At 43.1% G+C, this 22,588-nt stretch overlaps 1 protein-coding gene across 1 annotated transcript in view; it reads right to left on the bottom strand.

Annotated features, from left to right (window-relative positions):
• Positions 1–19,009, bottom strand: part of LOC141102895 (G-protein coupled receptor family C group 5 member D-like) — an 85,936-nt gene extending 66,927 nt beyond the window's left edge. Inside the window, exon 1 of the mRNA XM_073591931.1 lies at positions 18,979–19,009. The gene's annotated coding sequence lies outside the window, so the exon portion shown is untranslated. The remainder of the gene's footprint in view (positions 1–18,978) is intronic.
• Between the last annotated feature and the right edge of the window lie 3,579 nt (positions 19,010–22,588).

Below are 22,588 nucleotides of genomic sequence, written 5' to 3' on the forward strand. Positions count from 1 at the left end.
CATCACTTAGGAAAAGATGGGCATGTGGTGGATGGGGAGAGTAGACCAATAGGAACGTAACACTTTTTTTTGGTCAGTCCCATACAGAATGTGAGACCCAAAAAAATGTTAAACTCCTCCACTGTTAGGGCTCTCCACTCGTAAGGACGGGCATAATAGGACGTTGGGTTACTTGCTATAAATTGTTGGGCATATAGGTTGCACTGGGCCACAATTGATGCAAGCATGTCCTCAGTAAAAATAAGGTTGAAAAAATCTATTGATGAAAAATTTTCTGTGTCCACCTGGACTCCTGGCTGGGCAGCGAAAGGGGGAATTTTAGCTTCTCCTGAATTAGGAGGAAGCCATAAGGGGTTCTGAACGGAATAGGGAAGGCTGGCATGGGACCTAACCATTTGGGACTGAGGTGACACCCCACTGGTATGTGGCCTTTGCCGAGGTACTGCGGTGCTGGTGGATGGCACTGCGGTGCTGGTGCATGGCACTGCGGTGCTGGTGGATGGCATTGCAGTACTGGTGGATGGCATTGCAGTGCTGGTGGATGGGACTGCCTCCTCACCAGTACGCCTTCGTCTGGCGGGCGGACTCTCATCCTCCTCCTCTGAGGCTGTCAGTGTACCACTGCTTAGGACAGGCTCGTAGTCCACATTAGACTCAGAATCTGAATAGGAATCCAAAGCAGGGAGGGCTCCCCGTTGCTCTCGTCGGCCGCAAGAATATTGTATGCCTCCTCGGCTAAAAATAATCTTTGTGACATTCTTAGTGATGACAAATGGCACTGATATGTGGCACTGATGACACGTGACACTGGCAGATTGCACTGGTGATAGATGGCACTGATGACACGTGACACTGATGTGGTAGGTGACACTGACAGGTGACACTGATGTGGCAGGTGACAGACAGATGGCACTGATGTGGCAGGTGACACTGACAGGTGGCACTGATGACAGATGGCACTGACGACAGATGGCACTGATACGTGGCACTGATGACAGGTGACAATGGCAGATGGCACTGGTGACAGATGGCACTGATGGATGGCACTGATACGTGGCACTGATGTGGCACTGATGACACATGGCACAGATGTGGCACTGATGACACATGGCACTGATGTGGCACTGATGAAACGTGGCACTGATGTGGCAGGTGACACTGACAGGTGGCACTGATGTGGCAGGTGACACTGACAGATGGCACTGACGACAGATGGCACTGACAGATGGCACTGATGACAGATGGCACTGACAGATGGCACTGTGACACCAACAGTAATGAGCACTGTGGCACTGATGTGGCACTGTATGGGCACTGTTGGGCTCTGATGTGTGTTTCTACTAAAGGTTGGCACTCACGATTTATCACAGATCCTCTCTCTCCTCACACACTGTCTCTGTGTGAGGAGAGAGAGCCGGCAATGAGAGATGATCTCATATGTTTACACTTGAGATCATCTCTCATTGGAAGCTACGATTGCGCTGTAAACGGCTGCTGTGATTAGCTGTTTACGGCGATCTGTGACTGGCTGTGTCCAAGGGACACGGCCAGCGCAGAATTTCCCCGATGCGAGCTCGCGGGAGCGTGCATCGCGGAAGTAAACAGTGCATTTGCATTATCACGCTGTCCCCTCAGGAACTGTATGGTTTAGCCTGTAATCTCAGGTAGTAAGGGGTTTCATAGGTGCTATAGGGGTGTGCTACTTATTGGAGTAGGGAGGAACCTCCCCCGCCTGCGGGCTTCCTCGCTTTTCTATGAGGGATCATATACTGTTTACAGGGAGGGTTTAGACAGATTGGTGGGATTCCCTTTACCGGTATTCCCACCATATCTGCCTTTTAGGGGTGGTTGTGTACACATTTTTCTGTGTTCAGCTTTGTATAGCTAATAAAACCTTTTTGTAGTTTACTCTGTTTGGTGTGCCTTGGTAATTTAGTTTTTTATTTTTTTTTATTATTATTATTATTATTTTTCCTTCATATATAGTTTTTTGATCACACCCCCTTTAATATGTGTGGTGAGTACTACTAAATTTCTATCCTGACGGATTCCCATTTTTTCATATTTTTCAGTACTTTTTTCCACCTTCTTTTTTCTTAACCGTAATTATGATGTGTTTAATTTTGGGCAGGGGGGGGTGGCTTATTTTGTGCTAGCTGCATTTGGGTTGGTCTGGGCATGCTCAGACTTTGCTTATTTTCCTGTGCCTTTTGGTGTGTGAAATGCATTTGGTTTGGTCTGGGCATGCTCATGGACTTTAGGGGTTTTTTTGTGCTTTTTGTGTGTGAACAGCACTTGGATGTTTCTAGGCATGCTCAGAGACTGTTTTTTGGGTTAGTAATTTAAGGACATCCTTTAACAGGTGTACCCACTTTGAAGTTCTGTCTCTACATTGGGTGAACTTGCATTTTGTGTGTTTCATGGACTGTGCATGTGTTTCAAATTGCCTCATTAGCACACAAACCTATGTTATATAAAGCTTGCAGATAGCATTCTTTACCTTGCTCTGAAAAGAGGCAAGATTTTGTGTGTGTGGCCAGCAAGAGTACATTTGGGTGTCCTTATCGAGTTTGTAACAACGTGTATTTTCTCTTTGTATTTTGTTTGTTATGTCTTTGCAAAACAGATGTGTTTTCAAGCAAGTTTTTTTTTTACTCTAATTTATTGTATTTTTTTGGGTGGGTGATATTTTCCCATGAAATATATTTGTTGTCAATGTGTGTCATTTGTAGGTCGTTCCCTTTGATTTAATTGTCTGTGCTACATTATTTTGCAAAAATGTTCTCAAGATGTGACTAATGTTTAAATCCTTAAGGCTGGGTTCACACATGTGCGGTGCGAATTGAAGCTCAGGTTTCACTGGGAAGATAAAAATCAGTTGTTCAGAGGTTCCTCCTGTGTTTTAGCTGCGGATCAGTGAGCAGGGAGAGGGGGGAGGTGTAGTGAGGAGAAGGAGAGAATTCATGTTCAGAACAGAATGCATCTGCGAATCAGATGCGTTCCCATAGAAGATAATGGGCTTGTAATTCGTAGCACAATGCCCAGAAACCGCACACGTTTTTTGTGCAATGCACAGTGCGAATGCAACGCACATATGTGAACCAGATACATTCAAATGAATGTATTTTAAAATGTCCTGCGAATTGGATGCATTGTAAGCCGCATCTAATTCGCATAGGTGTGAACGGGGGCTCATAAATATCCATTTGTGGGCGCACTCCTTTTAACTCATGTTACCCATATTCTGTTAGTGTCTCAAATTAACATACATGTGTTTTTTTTGTTTTTTTTCTTTCCTTGCTCTTTTCCAAGTCCTGTTTTATTGACCAATAAAATTTTTATGTTTTGTGTTTTTTGTTACTTTTCATGCAACACATTTCCCAGCTGCAGCTTAACTAGGCTGATTAGCATGGCAAATCCCAAAAATGTGTGATTTGTCTAAGTTACTTTCCTAGTGCCTTCATGGTAGCATATGCATGGATAGGCACCAGGAAAGAAATTACAGAGAGGTAAGTATTCAATTTTTCATTTTAGCGCAGTGGTTCTCAGTCTCAGTTCTCAAGTACCCCTGACAGGACACGTTTTGGGAATTTTATCTTGGCTAAAATAGCTGTCCAAAATACCAAGCCATTGACTGATTTAAAGCACCTGTGCAAGATGAAGGAAAACCTGTAAACATGGCCTGTTGGGGGTACTTGAGGACAGGGTTGAGAAGCACTGATTTAGAGCACTGAACTAAAATCTAGCTCAAGCCAATCCTATTCTAATTTTGGGTATTTGAGGGAAACCGAGTGTTAGAACCCCTGCTTGTCTTTTTTTTTTAGGTTGGGCATTGTGTCCCTTTTCTTAAAATTGGCTTCACTTCCTCTCACATGGCCAAACAGGAAGTGAGGGTAAAACCCTACCAATGCTTTTCCTTGGGGACACACAGGTCAATCTAACTAGTGTCCCCATTAGGCAAATTGCAGTCTAGCACTTTGTTGTGTACACCCAAATTCTTAGGTATTTTTGTGTTTATTAAAGGCAAATCCACTCTGCAATACAAGTCTAGTCATTGAAAATCTGAGGTGAAGCACTTGTGATTTTAACATCCCAATCATGTAGAAGCAAAGATGGTGTTTTTTTTTTTTCCTTGCATGCCCCCCTTCGGATCTCCACCAAACCGCACTTGTAATGCAAAGTGGATTTGCCTTTAGTAAATAAACCCCAAAGTCCAAGATACCTAATAATTTGGGATGTACAGAGCAAAATGCTAGAGTGCAATTTACCTAATAGGGAAGCTATTTATATTGACTTGTGTGTCCCCAAGGAAAGACATTGGTAGGGTTTTACCCTCACTTTCGGTTTGGCTATATGACAGGAAGTGAATAAATTTGAAGGATAAAGTGGCAACATTTGGGAGGTGTCTTCACCCTATCAGGGGTGCAGACATCCCCAAAAACTGACAAGACTTCTAATGCCTCTGCACTCTATCCCCAAGCAAAAATAAGAGGATTTCATTTAGTTTAACTTTGCAAAAACTCATTTCTAAGTACAACTGTGATGCATGTCAATGGCCCATTTAGATCTTGTTTAATAGAAGCCACCAGTTGCCTTTCACTAGAAACATTTGTTAGTCCAGTCCTGGAAATCTGCATTTGCTTTACTATTAATTTCCATAAAAATTGGGTTTCTGCAGCTAGATGCGCCAAATGCATCTAGATGCGCGACCGCTGTGTATGTGAGATGCGCAACTGCTGTGTGCGCACAGGTATGCGCATATGTAGTTCTCGGAAAGCGGTGGCCAGAATGACATCACGCCCCTACAGGAAGTTGCTTGTACTGCTGCAAAGTTCTCTGAGGAAGAGATGATCCTTATTTGCACATTAAGAAAAATTTTTTAACATGGGGTGGTGTTTGTGTGGGTGCCTAACACACATTCATACATATTAGTGCCAATTTAGACAGGATCCAATTTACAGCATGTGTTTAGATTGTGGGAGGAAACCAGAGTACCTGGAGGAAACCCACGCAGGCACAGGGAGAACATGCAAACTCCAGTAAGATGGTATCGCGGGCGGGGTTTAAATCAGCAACCCTTTTTGCTGCTAGGTGAAAATGCTAACCACTACACCACTGTGCTGCACAAATATGTAACTATAGATGTAGGTTCTTGTGTCCACTTGTGAAAATACAAGTGGGTCATGGCACATCTACATTCCAAATTTGGCACTTAAGATGGTCATGCACTATGCAATCTGATTGTCCAATCTCTGTACAACTTGATATTTCTGCAAAATAGGTATACGCACTTGAACAATTAATTCAAATTTTTGGAAATCAAACAGGCTCTTGCCTAATCTAATGTGTCTATTTTTTTTAAGATTGCAGTGTATGGTCACTTTTAAAGATCAAGATCTAAAAATATTATTTTTTTGGGTTTAGAAACACCTTTCTGTTCTTTGTAATGTATTGAAATATTTGTGTAAAAATAGAAAAAAAAACATTTCAAAGATATATTAGAAGTAATAGGAATGAGATTAGCATCAAAAGGGTTAATTAAGTGAGAACACCTACTAATTGCCTAACAAGACACACCAATGAGATGGGCGTGCACTATTATCAATGAGAAAACAGCAGTGACCCTGCCACCAGTTGCCGTTTACATATTTATTATCGCGTTGTGCGTCTGCGTGCGCCGGTTCACACTCCCAATCAATGATATATCCAGCGCACCAAATAAGGTATGAACCGGCGCAACGCACTGTTCTTAGTAAATCAGCCCCTTTGTGTCTCACAAGACGCTTGCCGCATGGCTCTGCACGCAACCATCTGCACACGTCACTACTGGAATTCTTTATGAATATATACATGTGTGTGATTGGTTCTTTTGAAAGAATACAATTGTCTGGCTGATTCTGAAGCCACCACCTTCCTTTGTTATTTATGTTTACAGTATAAAAATCAGTAGAGCATTCTATGGCAGGATTTTGCTAAGCTCAACGTGATACCAGCATCTGTCTGTGTTACTTGGAGATAAACAAGTGTGCTTTCCCGGCATTATTATTCAAGAAAGCTATGATTGTGCTTATTAGTGCATGGAATTACTTGCTTATAGGAGAAGCTTTATTTAACCACGTGCCGCCCGCCATATAGCAGAATGACGGCGGCAAAGTGGTTTCAAAATCCTGACTGGACGTCATATGACGTCCGCAGGATATTGAGCCGCTGCGCCCCCAGGGGCGCGCATCGTGGCGATCGTTGTTGCGGGGTGTCAGTCTGACACCCCGCAGCACCGATCTAGGTAAAGAGTCTCTGACGGAGACTCTTTACCACGTGATCAGCCGTGTCCAATCACGGCTGATCACGATGTAAATAGGAAGAGCCGGTGATCGGCTTTTCCTCACTCGCGCCTGACAGACGCGAGTAGAGGAGAGCCGATCGGCTGCTCTCCTGACAGGGGGGGGTCTGTGTCAGGGGAGCGATCCACACTGGACCACCAGGTATGCCCCCTAGACCACCAGGGAAATGCCACTGTGTGCCCTGGTAGCTGCCAATCTGTGCCCAGACAGCTGCCAGTCAGTGCCCACTTCAATGCCTACCACTGCCATTGCCACCAGGGATGCCCATCAGTGCCTCATATCGGTATTGCGTATCAGTGCCACATATCAGTGCCCATCAGTGCCACATATCAGTGCCCATCAGTGCCGCCTATCAGCGCTACCCTATCAGTGCCCAGCAGTGCCGCCTTTCATTGCCCATCAGTGTCGCCTATCAGTGCCCATCAGTGCCAACCAGTGCCACCCATCAGTGCCCATCAGTGCCGCCTATCAGTGCCCATCAGTGCTGCATATGAGTGCCACCCATCAGTGCCGCCTACCAGTGCCCATCGTCAGTGCCCGCTCATTGGTGCCACCTCATCGGTGCCGCCATATCAGTGCCTGTCAGTGCCACCTTATCAGTGCCCATCAGTGAAAGAGAAAACTTACTTATTTACAATTTTTTTTAACAGAAACAAAAGCAAAACTTTTATTTTTTTCAAAATTTTCGGTCTTTATTTATTTGTTTAGCAAAAAATAAAAACCGCAGAGGTGATCAAATACCACCAAAAGAAAGCTCTATTTGTGGGAATAAAATGATAAAAATTTAGTTTGGGTACAGTGTAGCATGACCGCGCAATTGTCATTCAAACTGCGACAGCACTGAAAGCTGAAAATTGGTCTGGGCAGGAAGGTGTCTAAGTGCCCTGTATTGAAGTTGTTAATCCACAACAGAATGTAATGCAATGCAATTTGCATTACATTCAGTGGCACACAGCGGAGACATCCAGGGTCTTTTTAGACCCTGGATTTCTCATTAAAGGGAGCCTGTCAGCAAAAAGTAAAAAATGTTTTCCTTTTAAATTGTAAAAAATGAACCGGTTCCCGACTGGCGCATGCCGATGGCAGAATGGCACGGCTGGCAAATGGGCGTACCTGTATGTCCCTTTGATTTTGCCACCGTGCCATCGCGCGCGCTGGCCGGGAGCTCTGTGAGTCGGGTCACGGGTCCGGCGGACTGGATGTCTGCGTGGATACCCGCGATCGTCTCGCGGAGAGGAAGAACGGGGAGATGCTAATGTAAACAAGCATCTCCCCGTTCTTCCTAGTGACAGTGTCACTGATCTTAGCTCGCTGTGATCGGGAGCTATGATCAGTGATGTGTCACATCTAGCCCGTCCCCCCTACAGTTAGAACACATCCCTAGGATACACTTAACCCCTACAGCACCACCTAGTGTTAACCCCTTCACCAAAATTGTACGACGTGTCTGCCATAATGTCCCAGTCACAATAAAAATCGCTGATCGCCGTCATTACTAGTAAAAAAAAAAAATATTAATAAAAATGCCATAAAACTATCCCCTATTTTGTAGACGCTATAACTTTTGCGCAAACCCATCAATAAACAAAAATATGTGGAAGAGTACGTATCAGCCTAAACTGAGGAAAAAAAATGTTTTTTTATATATTTTTGGGGGATATTTATTATAGCAAAGAGCAAAAAATAATGCGTTTTTTTCAAAATTCTCGCTATTCTTTTGTTTATAGCGCAAAAAATAAAAACCGCAGAGGTGATCAAATACCACCAAAAGAAAGCTCTATTTGTGGGAAAAAAAAGACGTCAATTTTGTTTGGGAGTCATGTCGAACAACCGCGCAATTGTCAGTTAAAGCAACACAGTGCCGAATCGCAAAAAGTGCTCTGGTCTTTGGCCAGCAAAATGGTCCGGGGCTTAAGTGGTTAAAGTTGCACCCAAGCACATAAAATCCTCCCTAAAAAATGTTTGAGGACCCCCCACCCCCACATACATGCACGTGCAAACTTAAACAGATGCGTCATAGGCGCCTACGCATGAAAAGGTCAATTGTGATATACATGTTACATATCACCGCACACGCTGGAGTAAGAGCAATATTTCTAGCACCAGACCTCCTCTGTAATGCTAAATTGATAACCTATAGGGGACTTTTAAAACTTCTCCTAGGGAAAATTTAGGGTACTGAAGTTGGTTGCCATTTCACAGACATATGCAAATTTAAGGTTTGACATTTTGGGTATTTATTTACTCGGTGCAACCTCATCTTTTATCATTTACAAAAAATTTGGTAATTTATTCCTTTAGTGTTCTCTACAATTAACTTTAGTGTATTTTTTACCGACATTTTGTGTTTCGTAGATCTTTGGGGCAATATTGTGTGACATAAAAAATTGGAACTACCGCTATTTTATTCTCTAGGGTGTCTGCATTCAGAAAACATATACTGTTTTGGGGGTTTTATGTAATCGTCAGGCCTAAAATGATTGTTTAAGCATGTGTGCAAAAAATTCAAAAACAGCTCTGGCAACAAAAAGGTTGGGGATTTTTGGTTACCGTAGTTTCTTGCAATATCATGGGCGCACACGGTTTTTCAGACTTGCCATGTTTGGTATTTATTTACTCAACCTTTTGTTGTTAAATTTTACAAAAAGAGTATTATATTGTGTGTTTGCACTAAAATTCATTTTATTATATTTTTTCCTGAACATTTGCATTTATTAATGTTGAGTTGAGCAAATATCATGTGACATAAAAATTTGCAACTATCATCTTCTTATTCTGAAGAGCCTCTGCTTTCAGAAAATATATAATGTGCTGGGGGGTTAAAGTGTTACTAAATCCACAACAGTAAAATCAGTCTGTATATGCAGAATAGCATGCTTGTTATACTCACTGTGGAACTTAAGTGGTTAATCCTCTGCATTGTGTAAAAAGGCTCTTTGATCCTGTATGCACAGATCCTCCCCTTCCTGCACTGTCACTCTGGACAAGTCCAGATAAGACACAGTGAGGGTAGTCCTGCTGCACATGCTCAGTTTGGTCTCTATTGCTGTAGAGAACATTTCCTGTTTCAATTGAACTGTTCAGGTCACATGGTATTGACATTATACATTTGGGCATGTATATAGATCCTAAATGACAGTCCATTCCCTCCCTCCTCCTCCATGCCCAGTAACTAAAAAGGAACACAGTAGGTGGGATGTCACATCTTGATTGATGGATGATCTGCCTCCCATAAAAGCATGAGGACTGTAGTGGATTTCAAAAGGCAGTGATTCCCATAAATGAGATAACACTGTACATGTTTTTGCAGTGTTCTTTTTTGACCTCTCCATAGCATCAGTTACAGCCTGCAGACATGCATATTGAGGTAGTAGATAGTTCTAAACTTTTAACAATACATTTGTTTCCCAATTTCTAAATTTGTAAATAATACAGATTGGGCCAAAATGTGTTCTCTCTCTCACTCTCTCCACTGCAACCTTGCTAACACCCCACCCCTGTCATCCTTATCCCCATCTTCATCAAACCTTGCCAACACCCTACCCCCTGTCAGCCTCATGTTCATCACACCTTGCAACCTTGCCAGCACCCTACCCCCTGTCAGCCTCATGTTCATCACACCTGGCACCCCACTGCCACCTTGCTAACACCCTACCCCCTGACATCCTCAACGCACTGCCAGCTTCCAAACACCTGTATTGACAAGGCAGCTTGTTCCAATGTTGGGAGCACATGGGTCTCTTCCCCACAAATGTGTTGTGGTGGGTAACATGGTCTTTGGACAGGGGCTTATTGAAATATGGAACACTATGTTAAAAATAAAGATGCCACCCCAGGTGAATGATTAACCGCTTGCTACCCAGGCCAAATTTTACATTTCTCTCCTACATGTAAAAATTATAATTTTTTTGCTAGAAAATTACACAGAACAGCCAAACATTATATGTTTTTTAAGCAGAGACACTAGAAAATAAAATGGCGGTCGTTGAAACTTTTTATCTCGCCCGGTATTTGCGCAGCAATTTTTCAAACACGTTTTTAAAAAAAAAACTAAAAATAGTAAGGTTAGTCCAATTTTTTTGTATAATGTGAAAGACGATGTTACGCAGAGTAAATTGATATCTAGCATGTCTCGCTTAAAAATTGCTTACGCTCGTGGAATGGCGCCAAACTTCGGTACTTGAAACTCCCCATAGGTGACGCTTTACGTTTTTTTACAGGTTACATGTTTTGATTTACAGGGGAGGTCTAGTGCTAAAAGTATTGCTCTCACTCTAACGTTCGCAGCGATACCTCACATGTGTGGTTTGAACACCATTTACATATGCGGGCGCGAGTTATGTGTGCGTTCCCTTCTGCGAGCGAGCACGCAGGGACAATGGGCACTTAAAAAAATAAATTATTGTTAATTTTACTTTAATTTTTCTGATGCTTTCTTTTTACATTTTTTCACTTTTATTCCTATTACAAGGGATGTAAACATCCCTTGTAATAGAAATATGACATGACAGGTCCTTCAGGTCTGGTCAGGATTTTAAGGGGAACCCCATGCCAAAATGTAAAAAAAATGGCGTTGGGTCCCCCCCCAAAAAAAATCCATACCAGATGCTTATCCGAGCAAGCAGCCATGGCAGGCCAGGAAGGGGGGGACAAGCCAGCGCCCCCCCTCTTGAACCATACCAGGCCACTTCCCCTCGACATTGAGAGGGTGCTTTGGGGTCCCCCCAAAACACGTTGTCTCCATGTTGATGGGGACAAGGGCCTCATCCCCACAATCCTTGCCCGGTGGTTGTGGGGGTCTGCGGGCGGAGGGCTTATCGGAATCTGGAAGATCCTGCTCCCCCCATTTGAATTGATTCTTCTTCCAGTCTTCTCCATCTTCCTCCTGCTTCTTTTTCCCCCGCTTCTTCTTCCGGTCTTCTTCTTATTCCTCCGCTGCCGCTCCCGCTGAACATGAAAATAACAACCCTCCTGTGAAGCTGTGGCCAGCCGATCTGTCTGCTTCCATAGCGCAGATTTCATATATAACTATGGGGCATGGCCACCGGATGACATCAGTCGGAGACCCCCCTTAGTGACATCACGGACCCATCATGGCGCGGGCGGTGAAGTCACAAGGAGCGGTGTCTCAGAATGACATCATCGCGGCATCGGAGGAGGTTCGTTTTTTTAATCTTCAGCAGGAGCGGCGGTGGAGAAAGAAGACCAGAGGACGAAGCGGGGAAAGAAGAAGCCAGAGGACGATGGAGAAGACCGGAGGAAGATGGAGAAGACTGAAGGAAGACCACAGGAAGATGGAGGAAGAAGCGGGGGGAAGAAGAAGACATTTTTAATAAAGGAATTGTCAAAAACCAGCTATTGTCTTTTGTCACATTTCATTACTGTTTTTGGTGAATGGGTAGGGGTACAATGTACCCGAAACCTATTCACATGGGGGGCGAGAACCTTGTTAAAGGGTGCTTACAGATTCTGATAAGCCCCCCGCCCGCAGACCCCCACAACCACCGGGCAAGTGGTTGTGGGGTTGAGGCCCTTTGGGGACCCCAAAGTACCCTCCCAATGTTGAGGGCAAGCAGGCTGGTACGGTTCAGGGGGGGGTGCTCGCTCGCCCCCCCCCCTTTCCTGACCTGCCATGGCTGCTTGCTCAGATAAGGGTCTGGTATGGATTTTGGGGGGGACCCACGCCATTTTTGTTTTAAATTTTGGCGTGGAGTTCCCCTTAGAAGGGCCTGGTATGAACCGGGGGGGGGGGCGCACACCATTTTTTTTCCTTGATTTTTAATCTATATTGCCGGCACCCGGCAATACATTGTATCTGCAAGCAATTTTGAATGACATTTTTTCCTTTAGAAATGTCATTTTGCTGCAGCAATGTTCCGCACATCGTCCAGATGCATTACTTTACAGGCAGACTAAGAGGACCCCCAGGCACGATATTTAAAGGAATTTTTCATTTTTATTGTTTCACTTTTAAGCATTATTAAAATCACTGCTCCTGAAAAAATGGCTGTTTAGAAAACAAATGTCAATTGTTACATGTCCCCTGGGGCAGTACCCGGGTCCCCATACACTTTTTATGGCAAAGAACTTGCATACAAGCCTTCAGTGAGAACTTTGGATTTTGCAGGTTCGAGCCCCATTGACTTCCACTATTCCCTTATGTGCTGATCCGACAGGCATATTCACAGGCAATAGCACGACTTTCCATTTGCATGTAGGTTTCTGAGAGTTTAAGTCCTAATTGGCCTTAATTGGGTGCTATTATCCGGGACTGCAGGATCATATATTGGCGCTATAGTAAATTACCCCCAGTGTCTGAGTATCAATCACCACAATTTTCAACTTGCTTAGAGAAGGTCACTACATATTCTCATACAGGTCTATAACATTTGGTAACAAAAAATCCTCCTGGGTATTTTGATCTCCCGTATGTACCTCCGCTCCTGCTCCTCTCCACCGTAGAAGTTTTCATATACATGGGAAAAAAATTTTACATCTGATATTACTGAATTAGCTGCGTCCTCCTATTCCCTGCAAACTGACGTTTCCCTGATGTTTGCAGGGAGAGGGTGATGCAGCTGACTCAGTAATATCAGACGTGACCATTTTTCTCATTTGTATGAATGCTGCTGCAGGATATAAAGTGAAGAGGAGCAGGAGTGGAGGTACCTGGTGTACATACGGTAGATCCAAATACCTAGGAGGATTTTTGTTAAGAGGCGTTATAGACCTGTATGAGAATGTGGGTCTATATTGGAGGCGAGCTGCCACATTAGCACAAGGGCAGAGCACAGTGTGGTGAATATTTACTATTGTTGGATATAAGGAGTTCACTTGTGTTGGATATTCTTCTCTAAGCAAGTTGATAATCGTGGTGATGGACTCTCAGTGACCCAACTGTATTTAAATATACTGATAATATTGGAAAACGGGGCTTTTTATTTATTCATAGTTATTTGTCATTTTGCACATAAGCATTTTGCACTTTAATTTGCAGCACTGGAATAGCAGTATCAACCCCCAGTAGGGTTGGTAACAGAATAATATTGCACAAGTTATAAGGAGCACTTTTGTTTTTATTTATCTTGTAATATATATATATATATATATATATATATATATATATATATATATATATAAAATTGTGATATATCCATTTTATAATATTTGTGGTATATTCATTGGAATTTACACTGTATATATGTATGAATTATTAGTATAACACATTTAAGTATACGGTTCCGCTGAGTTATTATACACTTAAGCTCCACATTAAAACACTGAAATGTAATCTGTACATGTGAGGACACATAGAACGTTTGTGAGCAGCTACTTAAACACCTTGATATCTTTGTTAAATATTTAAAGTGGTATCGCATACGTTTCCTCTCATATTTCTTTACTAACCTATTTCTCAGAGTGTCACCTGAAAGATACCTGTGAAAAATGTCCTCTGTGTCCCTGCTCTTGAAACAAATCATTTGGCAGTCAATAAGCTCCAAAAACAAGGCAACGTAGTGACCTTCCAAGATGACAGATGTGCCATCATAAAAGGGGAGCTCTTACTTGCAAAGGCTAAAATTACAGATGAACTGTATCAGCTGAACTGCAATGAGGTGGTTAATACTGCCAAGAAGGAAAAACATTCAAACTGCATTCACACATGGCACAGATGATTTGGGAACAGAAGTCCTGACATACAGCAGTAAAGAAATAAACTGAGAATGACTATGCAAGTGGAATGAAAACTAGTCCATGTGATCAAACAATGAAATGCAACAGCTGTATAAAAAATGGCAATTAAAGCCTTTCCAAAGCAGAGTAACAGCAGAGCTAAGAATCCTCTGGACTTAATGCATTCAGATCTTTGCAGTCCAATGGAAAAATTGAGAGGTATTTTCTTGCTTTTATAGAAGATTACTTCAGGTATACTACATTTTATCTGTTATGAAAGAAAAGTAAAGCACCAGAGAAACGTGAACAGTATTTGGCTCAAGTAAGAAACAAATTTGACAAATTGCCTTCTGTATTGCGCAGACAATGGAACTGAATATAGAGGTGATAACACACAGGGAATTCTCAGAAAGCATGGCATAATGTTTCAAACTACTGTACCATACAACCCAGAACAAAATGAGGTTGCAGAAATAGTGAACCGTACCCTATGTGAGAGTGGAAGAACCATGCTATTTGATGCAGATAAGCCAACAACATTCTGGGGGGGGGGGGGGCAATTATGACCACATTCTACAGTATTTCCAAAATTGACTACCAGGAAAATCAACTGAGAAAACTCCATATGAACTGTGGAATGCAAAGGTCCTGAATTTGAACCATCTTGAACTTTTTGGAAGCAAAGCCTATGTGCACATCCCAAAAGAAAAATGTACAAAATGGGATGTTTGTGCAAAGGAAGGTGTACTTGTGGGGTACAGTGAATCTCAAAAGGAATAGAGAATTCTACACCAAGACACAAAAAAGGTAACCATCAATAGAAGTGTAATTGTCGATGGAACTTCAATGTGTTAAAAATTTCATAAACTAACGCAAACACTTCAAACTAAGGGAAATTCCACAGCAGTGTAACATCAAGATAAGCAACAAAGTGACACAGAAATATAAATTAACGCAGACAATCCAAATGCTGTAAAAGAAGAAACCAGGCCACAAGAGGCTTCAATCAGGAAATCCACCAGAAGCAATAAAGTCATCCCAGCCAAAAGTCTGTCCTATGTTGCTCGCATAGCATTAAAACCAGAGCTAGATTCATGGGATGAGAAACAAAAGTGGATCAGAAGCTTTGAGAAAAACGCTTACAAGAAACAGATTTGTAAAACTGTGATCCGAAATGGGACTAATATAAGAAGTTGAGTGGGGGTGTTGGAAAACATTGTTCATGTATTTTTGTGCAACAACTACTGTACATCAGTATTTAGTAGAGATACATTTTTCAACCAGTATATGGCAGTGTTTATAAGTTTTTAGGGTTAAACCCTATGTCCTTTCTGTGATAATAAAGTTCCTGTTTCCTATCTGCAGTTAAGCAAAAAAGCCCATGTGGACTGTGCACTGTCTGTTCTGTAGGGCTATATACAGAATTTCTAACAAATATGAACCTCATCACTGTGCTATTGTCAAATAAGTGCTAAAGTGTTAAAAGTGCCACTCAGTGCTAAACAACCACTAAAATTACCTAATATCAAAGTGCAAAAATTGTCCATTCAAAAGTATTGTGTTTATTCAATTCCAACTTCTTCCAAAGAAAATGAACACTTTATTGTCTTTTTGCACCTCTTCCCATTGATAAGCTCACTCACAAAGCAGAAATGTTAAGAAGGTCTAACTAAGCTTTTGTGAATAGTGTTCACACTCTCCAATCATACTCCGCCTGTTATTCTCCACCTTTAGTTAGAAAGAAAGAAAACCATCTGCTCCATCAGTCGATCACCTCCTCTATTGCACCAACAAACTCACAGAGCTGATCACCAGGAAGCTCTCATTTGCTCCACTGAACCCAAGAGAAGATACAGACCAGGAAGAAGACTCATCGCTTACCAACTTTTTATTAAAATTCTAAAAGCATACAAATGTAAACTCACATTTAAAACTACCTGTCCAGCACCCAGAATGACCAGCCTGTAACCTTGTAGTGAAACGCTGCTGTACCTGCTACCCACAAGGAACCAGCATTCATTCCACTACAGCGGAAATTACGTCAACAGCCAAAGCACCATCAGTTGCAGTTCATCACACTAGGACTTGGTCAGAACAATCTAATCTTCAGGGACACTACAATAGGTGCATTACATATGCCAAAAGAAAAATGGGTTTCCCACCACATATTTCTAGATACTTGCGATTCAAGGCAACCCTATGTTTCCTCAAAGTATGGACCATGTAGCATAAGCAATCAGGCAATAAAGAGGCTCTACAAAAATTGTTAATCTCTTTCGTGAAGAGACCAACATACGCAAGACTTTGCAAGCACTTGTCCAAAAGTATATCATCCCTTTTCAGTGTTTATTATACTCAAGGCAAACCTATGTTTCCTCAAAGTATGGACCATGTAGCATAAGCAATCAGGTAACAAAGGCTCTACAAAAATTGTTAATCTCTTTTGTGATGAGACCTACATACACAAGACTTTCCAAGCACTTGTTCAAGAGTATATCATCCCTTTTCAGTATTTCTTAACCTGTTACCTGAAGGTAGTATATGTGAAATCTTGTGGACGAGGGAGGCAGGAGACCTTTAAAACAAACGTCTTTGATCATTTGATCTAAAGCTACACTTTCTATATCTCTATACTATATACACAACTGAATAGCCTTTTTACAAAGTCAGTAGCGAATTCCAATTTACATACTGAAATAAGATTTTCCCAACCAATGACCTTGTGAACAAGCTACCAGATGGCTATAATAAAATAATAAACTCAGGACTCCTGCAGAAATCCTACTTTCCTTCTCTTACTTAAAAACATCACTGCTTTATACTCCAAGTGCCAAAACGTGTTTTCAACCAACCAACCCTAGCTCACTGCCTTTGGTCCTGTCCCACCATATTCGCTTTCCTGAATCAAGTGATAACATTCCTTGGATAATAAGAATATTTTGAAAGATATCTTCCTGCTATGTTTTAGCATTAAGGACACTTCAATTCTACAGCAGTCCAAATTACATAAAAATAGTCTCATATTTGTCTCTTGACTGCTCATTATTCCATAATGAAGAAATTGACAAGCAACACTGCTCCTTACTGTAGTAGAGGTTAAAAATGTACCTATACTAGATGCTTCTTCAGTAGACTATAATAGACTGTGACATATTCCACCCACAGAAGTTAATGGAGAAAACACAATATACTACTAAAATTACCCAACTGATGTCCACTTTCAAATATACTGAATGTTATAGAACAACCAATTTCACAAACACACTGGGCAAATTAAAAACAGACTTCTGACCATACCTGGCAAAATGACGCACCAAAGAGTATTGTGTTATCTGCCACAATAATTAGAGGTTCTCACTAATTTTGTTATGTTTTTTTTTTCTTCCTATATTTACTTGTGGTTTGTCAACCAGTTGTGACAGGACCTAAGTTATATGCTTTCAGCACTAGCTATAAAATATTCATCTATCCTAAACTATGACATTACATTCTTTTTAATCTCTGCCAATCCAGTCTATTAGATATCCATTGCACCTTAGCACATATCCTAACATATAGCTCCACAAGTGATGCACAAGTTTGATTCCTGCACATGCAACAGAGAAGATTATGGTTTAGCACAATTGCTTGCTTGTTTTTGCATGCATAAATGGTTAACTGTCAAATATACCATACTCATTTGTATTCACCGACTGCTTTTTTGTTCTGTGCCATTGCAAAATGTACAATAAAAATTTTAAAACAAAATTATATAATTATATATATTATATAGATTACATACAGTAGTAGAATGCACAGATTGAAAAATAAACTATATATATCTAAAGACTGTGTACTGTATACCTAAGCTAAAACATTTTTATTTAGACAGAATAGGGGATGGTGAAAACCTCTGGCAGTTTTTTTCTGCTACCTGTCAATTATTGGGGAGATTACCCTTCACATTCTGTCATATAGCCACAACAGGACATGAGAAGAAATCTCCTCAAAGTGAGGTAAATTAACTGTTGCACAGTTATCACCAGAGTAATGCCCTGAACACACGATCGGACATTGATTGGACATTCCGACAACAAAATCCATGGATTTTTTCTGACGGATGTTGGCTCAAAGTTGTTTTGCAAACACACGATCGCACAAAGTTGTCGGAAAATCCGATCGTTCTGAACGCGGTGACGTAAAACATGTACGTTTGGACTATAAACGGGGCAGTTGCCAATAGCTTTCGTCTCTTAATTTATTCTGAGCATGCGTGGCACTTTGTGTGTCGGAATTGTTCACACATGGTCGAAATTTACGCAAACAGATTTTGTTGTCGGAAAATTTTATAGCCTGCTCTCAAACTTTGTGTGTCGGAAATTCCGATGGAAAGAGTCAGATGGAGCCCACACACGGTCAGAATTTCCGACAACAAGCTCCGATCTCACATGTTCCGTCGGAAAGTCCGACCGTGTGTACATGGCATTAAGCGATTTCCCTACTAAACTTGCTTGGGTAACAACTCAAAATTTTGGATTTAACGTGACTTTCAGTGACAGGGGTCCACAGACAGCAATTTATGTCTGACAAAAAGCCTGACAGGGGCTCATCGTTCAATCTAAAACTAAGTAAACCATTTTGCAGTAGAAACGATTTAACGTTTTCTGACAGGGGTGCATATTAGGAGGTCATTCAGTCTGGAACAGGATGGGGTTAATACACTGATCCTAATATGGAGAGGCCCTGTTAAAGCTAGAGTAGAGTAAATATTACAACAGTACATAATCATCTATACATACATAGAATATGTAAAATATATATATATATATATATATATATATATATATATACACACACATACATATACAAACATGCTAAAAAAAATGTGTAATGCATCTACCGGTATATGCATTTTTTGTAAGTACAGTTCCAAAGCATCTTATCTCATTTTTTTATTCCAGAGCTTGTCTATCATATCACTCACCTTGTTAGTATTCTTTTGTTCTGCTTAACATGATAATTCTAGTAATCTGTTGCAGAGATTCTGTCACACAAAAAGGGTGTGTATGAAAATAATAAAAAAGAGACACACCTGGACTTGTCTGACTGCTCCATAATATTGGGAAGGAAATGTTGAAAGTACGAAACATAGATTTAATGGATCACAGATTCTCAGCTTCTGCGTCATTACACTCAAACATAAAAAAAAAATAAATAAATAACTGAACATTAATGTTCAATTTTTTTTTTAAATCACTATTGAAAGGACAACTTCAGCTGGGCTTTAGTAATCCACCCTGTTTCCTCAGTAGCTCTGCTCTAAAGAGCCTTGCTGTCTGGTACTGCCCAGGAACACAAACAAGGCCTGGCTGCATCCTTTATCAACTTGCTCCATTCAATCTTTTGGGTAGGTCCATACTCATGGCAGTTCCAGATGTCTAGATACACATGGCCTAGCCATAGGAATAAATAAAGCAAGCAGTGAGCATGGCTGGATTAAGAGCATCATGGGCTTTGTGCTGAGAAATTTGGTGGGCCTTTGAAGGGCCATGCATCAGCTTGCGCCCTGAGGTGAAAGGGCCGAGCCGCGCAGGCCCAATGCTATGGAAGCCCCAGGTTTCTTTAAGAGCCCTGCATGGTGTGCCCTGAAGTGGGGGGCAAGGGCGCAGCTGCACAGGCCTAACCAGGGGTCAAGTCCTGGGAAAAAAAGTGTGGGAACTCACCCAAGATTCCACCCCCACCTCTAAAAAAATAAATGTATCCCCATCCCTGCCCAAAATTATCCACATCCCTTTCCACAATGTATCCCCATCCACACCCAGCAACATCCAACCCTCTCCACAATGTATCCCCTCCCAGCACCATACATCCCTCTCCACAATGTATCCCCATCCCTGCCCAGCATCATCCATCCCTCTCCACAATGTATCCCCATCCCCACCCAGAATTATCTCCATCCCTCTCCACAATGTATCCCCATCCCTGCCCAGCATCATCCATCCCTCTCTACAATGTATCCCCATCCCCACCCAGAATCCTGGAGAGGGATGAATGATTCTGGGTGGGGATGGGGATACATTGTGGAGATGGATGGATGTTGCTGGGTGGGGATGAGGATGAAGGAGTTGCATTGTGAAAATGGATGAGGATGAGTGGGGATGAGAGGTACATAGTGAAGAGGCTCTCTGCAATGTAACTCTCATCCCCACCCAGAGTCATCCTCATCCATTTTCACAATTCAGACATGATACAGGAGATGGTCAGAGACTGCAGACATGATACAGGAGAAGGTCAGAGACTGCAGACATGATACAGGAGATGGTCAAAGACTGCAGACATAGTACAGGAGATGGTCAGAGACTGTGGACATACTACAGGAGATGGTCAGAGACTGCAGACATAGAACATGAGATGGTCAGAGTGTGCGGACATGATACAAGAGATGCTCAGAGAGTGTGCGGACATGATACAAGAGATGCTCAGAGAGTGTGCGGACATGATACAAGAGATGGTCAGAGACTGCAAACAAAAATGATAGAAGAGCACTGGGGGGTCTGGAGAGCACCACAGGGGCTGGAGGAGAGCACTGGGGATCGGAGAGCACTGGGGATCGGAGAGCACTGGAGGAGCCCGAAGGGTACTGGGGGAACTGGAGAACATTGGAGGGGTCTGGAGAGCAATACGGTGGCTGGAGAGCACCGGGGATTGGAGAGCGCGGGGGGGTGGAGAGCAGGGGGTGGATAGAACTGGGGGGAACTGGATAGCACTGGGGGAGGGAGCATGGGGGGGAAAGGGAGCACAGGGGGCGGAGAACACGGGTGCACCGAAGATCACTGGAGAAGATGGAGAGTACTGGAGGGAACTGGAGAACCTGGGGGGGAAACTGGAGAGCACTGGGGGGGAACGGGATAGCATGGGGGGTAGGAACAGGATAGCATTGGGGGTAGGAACAGGATAGCAGGGAGGGAGGGATCACTGTGGAGCCTGAAGGGTACTGGGGGAACTGGAGAGTGTTGGGGGGTCTGGATAGCACTTGGGGGAGCACGGGGGGGGAAAGGGAGCACAGGGGGTGGAGAGCACTGGGGGGAACTGGATAGCCCTGGGGGGAAGGGAGCTCAGGGGGGCAGAGAACACTGGGGGAGCTGAAGAGCATGGGGGGGCAGCAAAAGAAGATGGATAGGAGGAAATGCGGGGGCAGCGGCATATAGAGCAATTGATCTTTCCAAATTCCTCTTGCAGCCGCTGAATGCCTGCCAGAAGGAGAGGAGGAGAAGCAGGCATTCACCGGTTGCAGGAGGAATATGGAAAGATCAATTCCTCTATATGCCGCTGCCCCCGCCACTCCTCCTATTCAGGCACACAGGGAGGCTGCTGCACGGGCGAGCACTCACTTTTTTCCTGGTAAGGCAGCAACAGGCGATGAGATCGGGATCCATCGCAGCTCCTTCCCCCCTCACGGTCATAGGGCAGCTAGGTAGTTTTCACTGAAGGAGCAGCCCAGCTGCTTTCTCCACATGTGGGGATGTGTGGCTCGGTGGGCACCCCTGAGCAGTGCCAGCTTGACACGCCCCCGCAATCTGTGGCACCTCACTGATTGCATCCCTCCTGCAGGACCTGGCTGCTAACGGGAACGGCGTTCATGCTACGGAAAAAGTACAGGAACGCCATTCCCATGCGTTCCCACAGGACTCGACCCCTGGGCCTAACTCAACACTACACTATGTCCACAGCCTGGGGACATATTTGTACTCAGAGACTCTTGTGGTAACTAGGGGAAAGGAAACAGAAGAAAGCTGAAAAGGTGACCTGGGGTGTGCCGTGGTCACGAGGTCAGTAATGCCTAAAAGGGAGCAAAAACAAAAGACAGTAGGATGAATATGCAAAGGAAGTTTATTGAAACAAAAATAAAAATGAATCAGCCAAATGAAGAAATGCTTGAGACATCTCCATGAGTGGCTCCAGGATGTACCTGGAGTTGCATGATGACCTCCACCTGCCTAACATTTTGATGACGTGAACAGGGATCCCCTGGCGCGAGGCCGCGGAAGCTGCCCCTATCCTGAAAGAATGACCTGAGTAGGACTTGGGATTCAACCCCAGATTTCCTAAGAGGGTGCGGCAGTGCTTAATGAAAAGTGCCGAGGTGAGAGGGGCCCCGTTAAATGGCAAAAGAGGACTATCCCTGGGTCTGACAACTGGGCCAAGAGTAGATCTAAGACTGAAACTGGGCACCAACCAGCCTTGACCTTGAAATACCTGATATCAGTACCAGCCCCAGTTTGCTGTATTTTACATGCATCCAGGTGTAACAGGAAATGGTCAGGATACCTGACTAACTGACCGGACAGTGTACGAGTTTGTACGAGTTTGCTCCAGTACGAGCAAACTCCCCCGGTCTAAGAAAACCATAAAAGGCTAAATATATTGCTGCTTTCAGGACCAGACTAGGTAGCTGCCCAAAAGGAGACCTAGACAACATTTCCGACAAGGCTCGGAAAATGTGCCCCGAGATAGGAAGCCTGTTATTGGGGCCTGGATGGTTGCTTTTCTGAATACCCCTAAGGATAGCTTTGACAGAATGAGCTGCAAACATC

The sequence above is a fragment of the Aquarana catesbeiana genome, linkage group LG07 (assembly GCF_042186555.1).
Source record: "Aquarana catesbeiana isolate 2022-GZ linkage group LG07, ASM4218655v1, whole genome shotgun sequence".
NCBI classification, from domain to species: domain Eukaryota; kingdom Metazoa; phylum Chordata; class Amphibia; order Anura; family Ranidae; genus Aquarana; species Aquarana catesbeiana.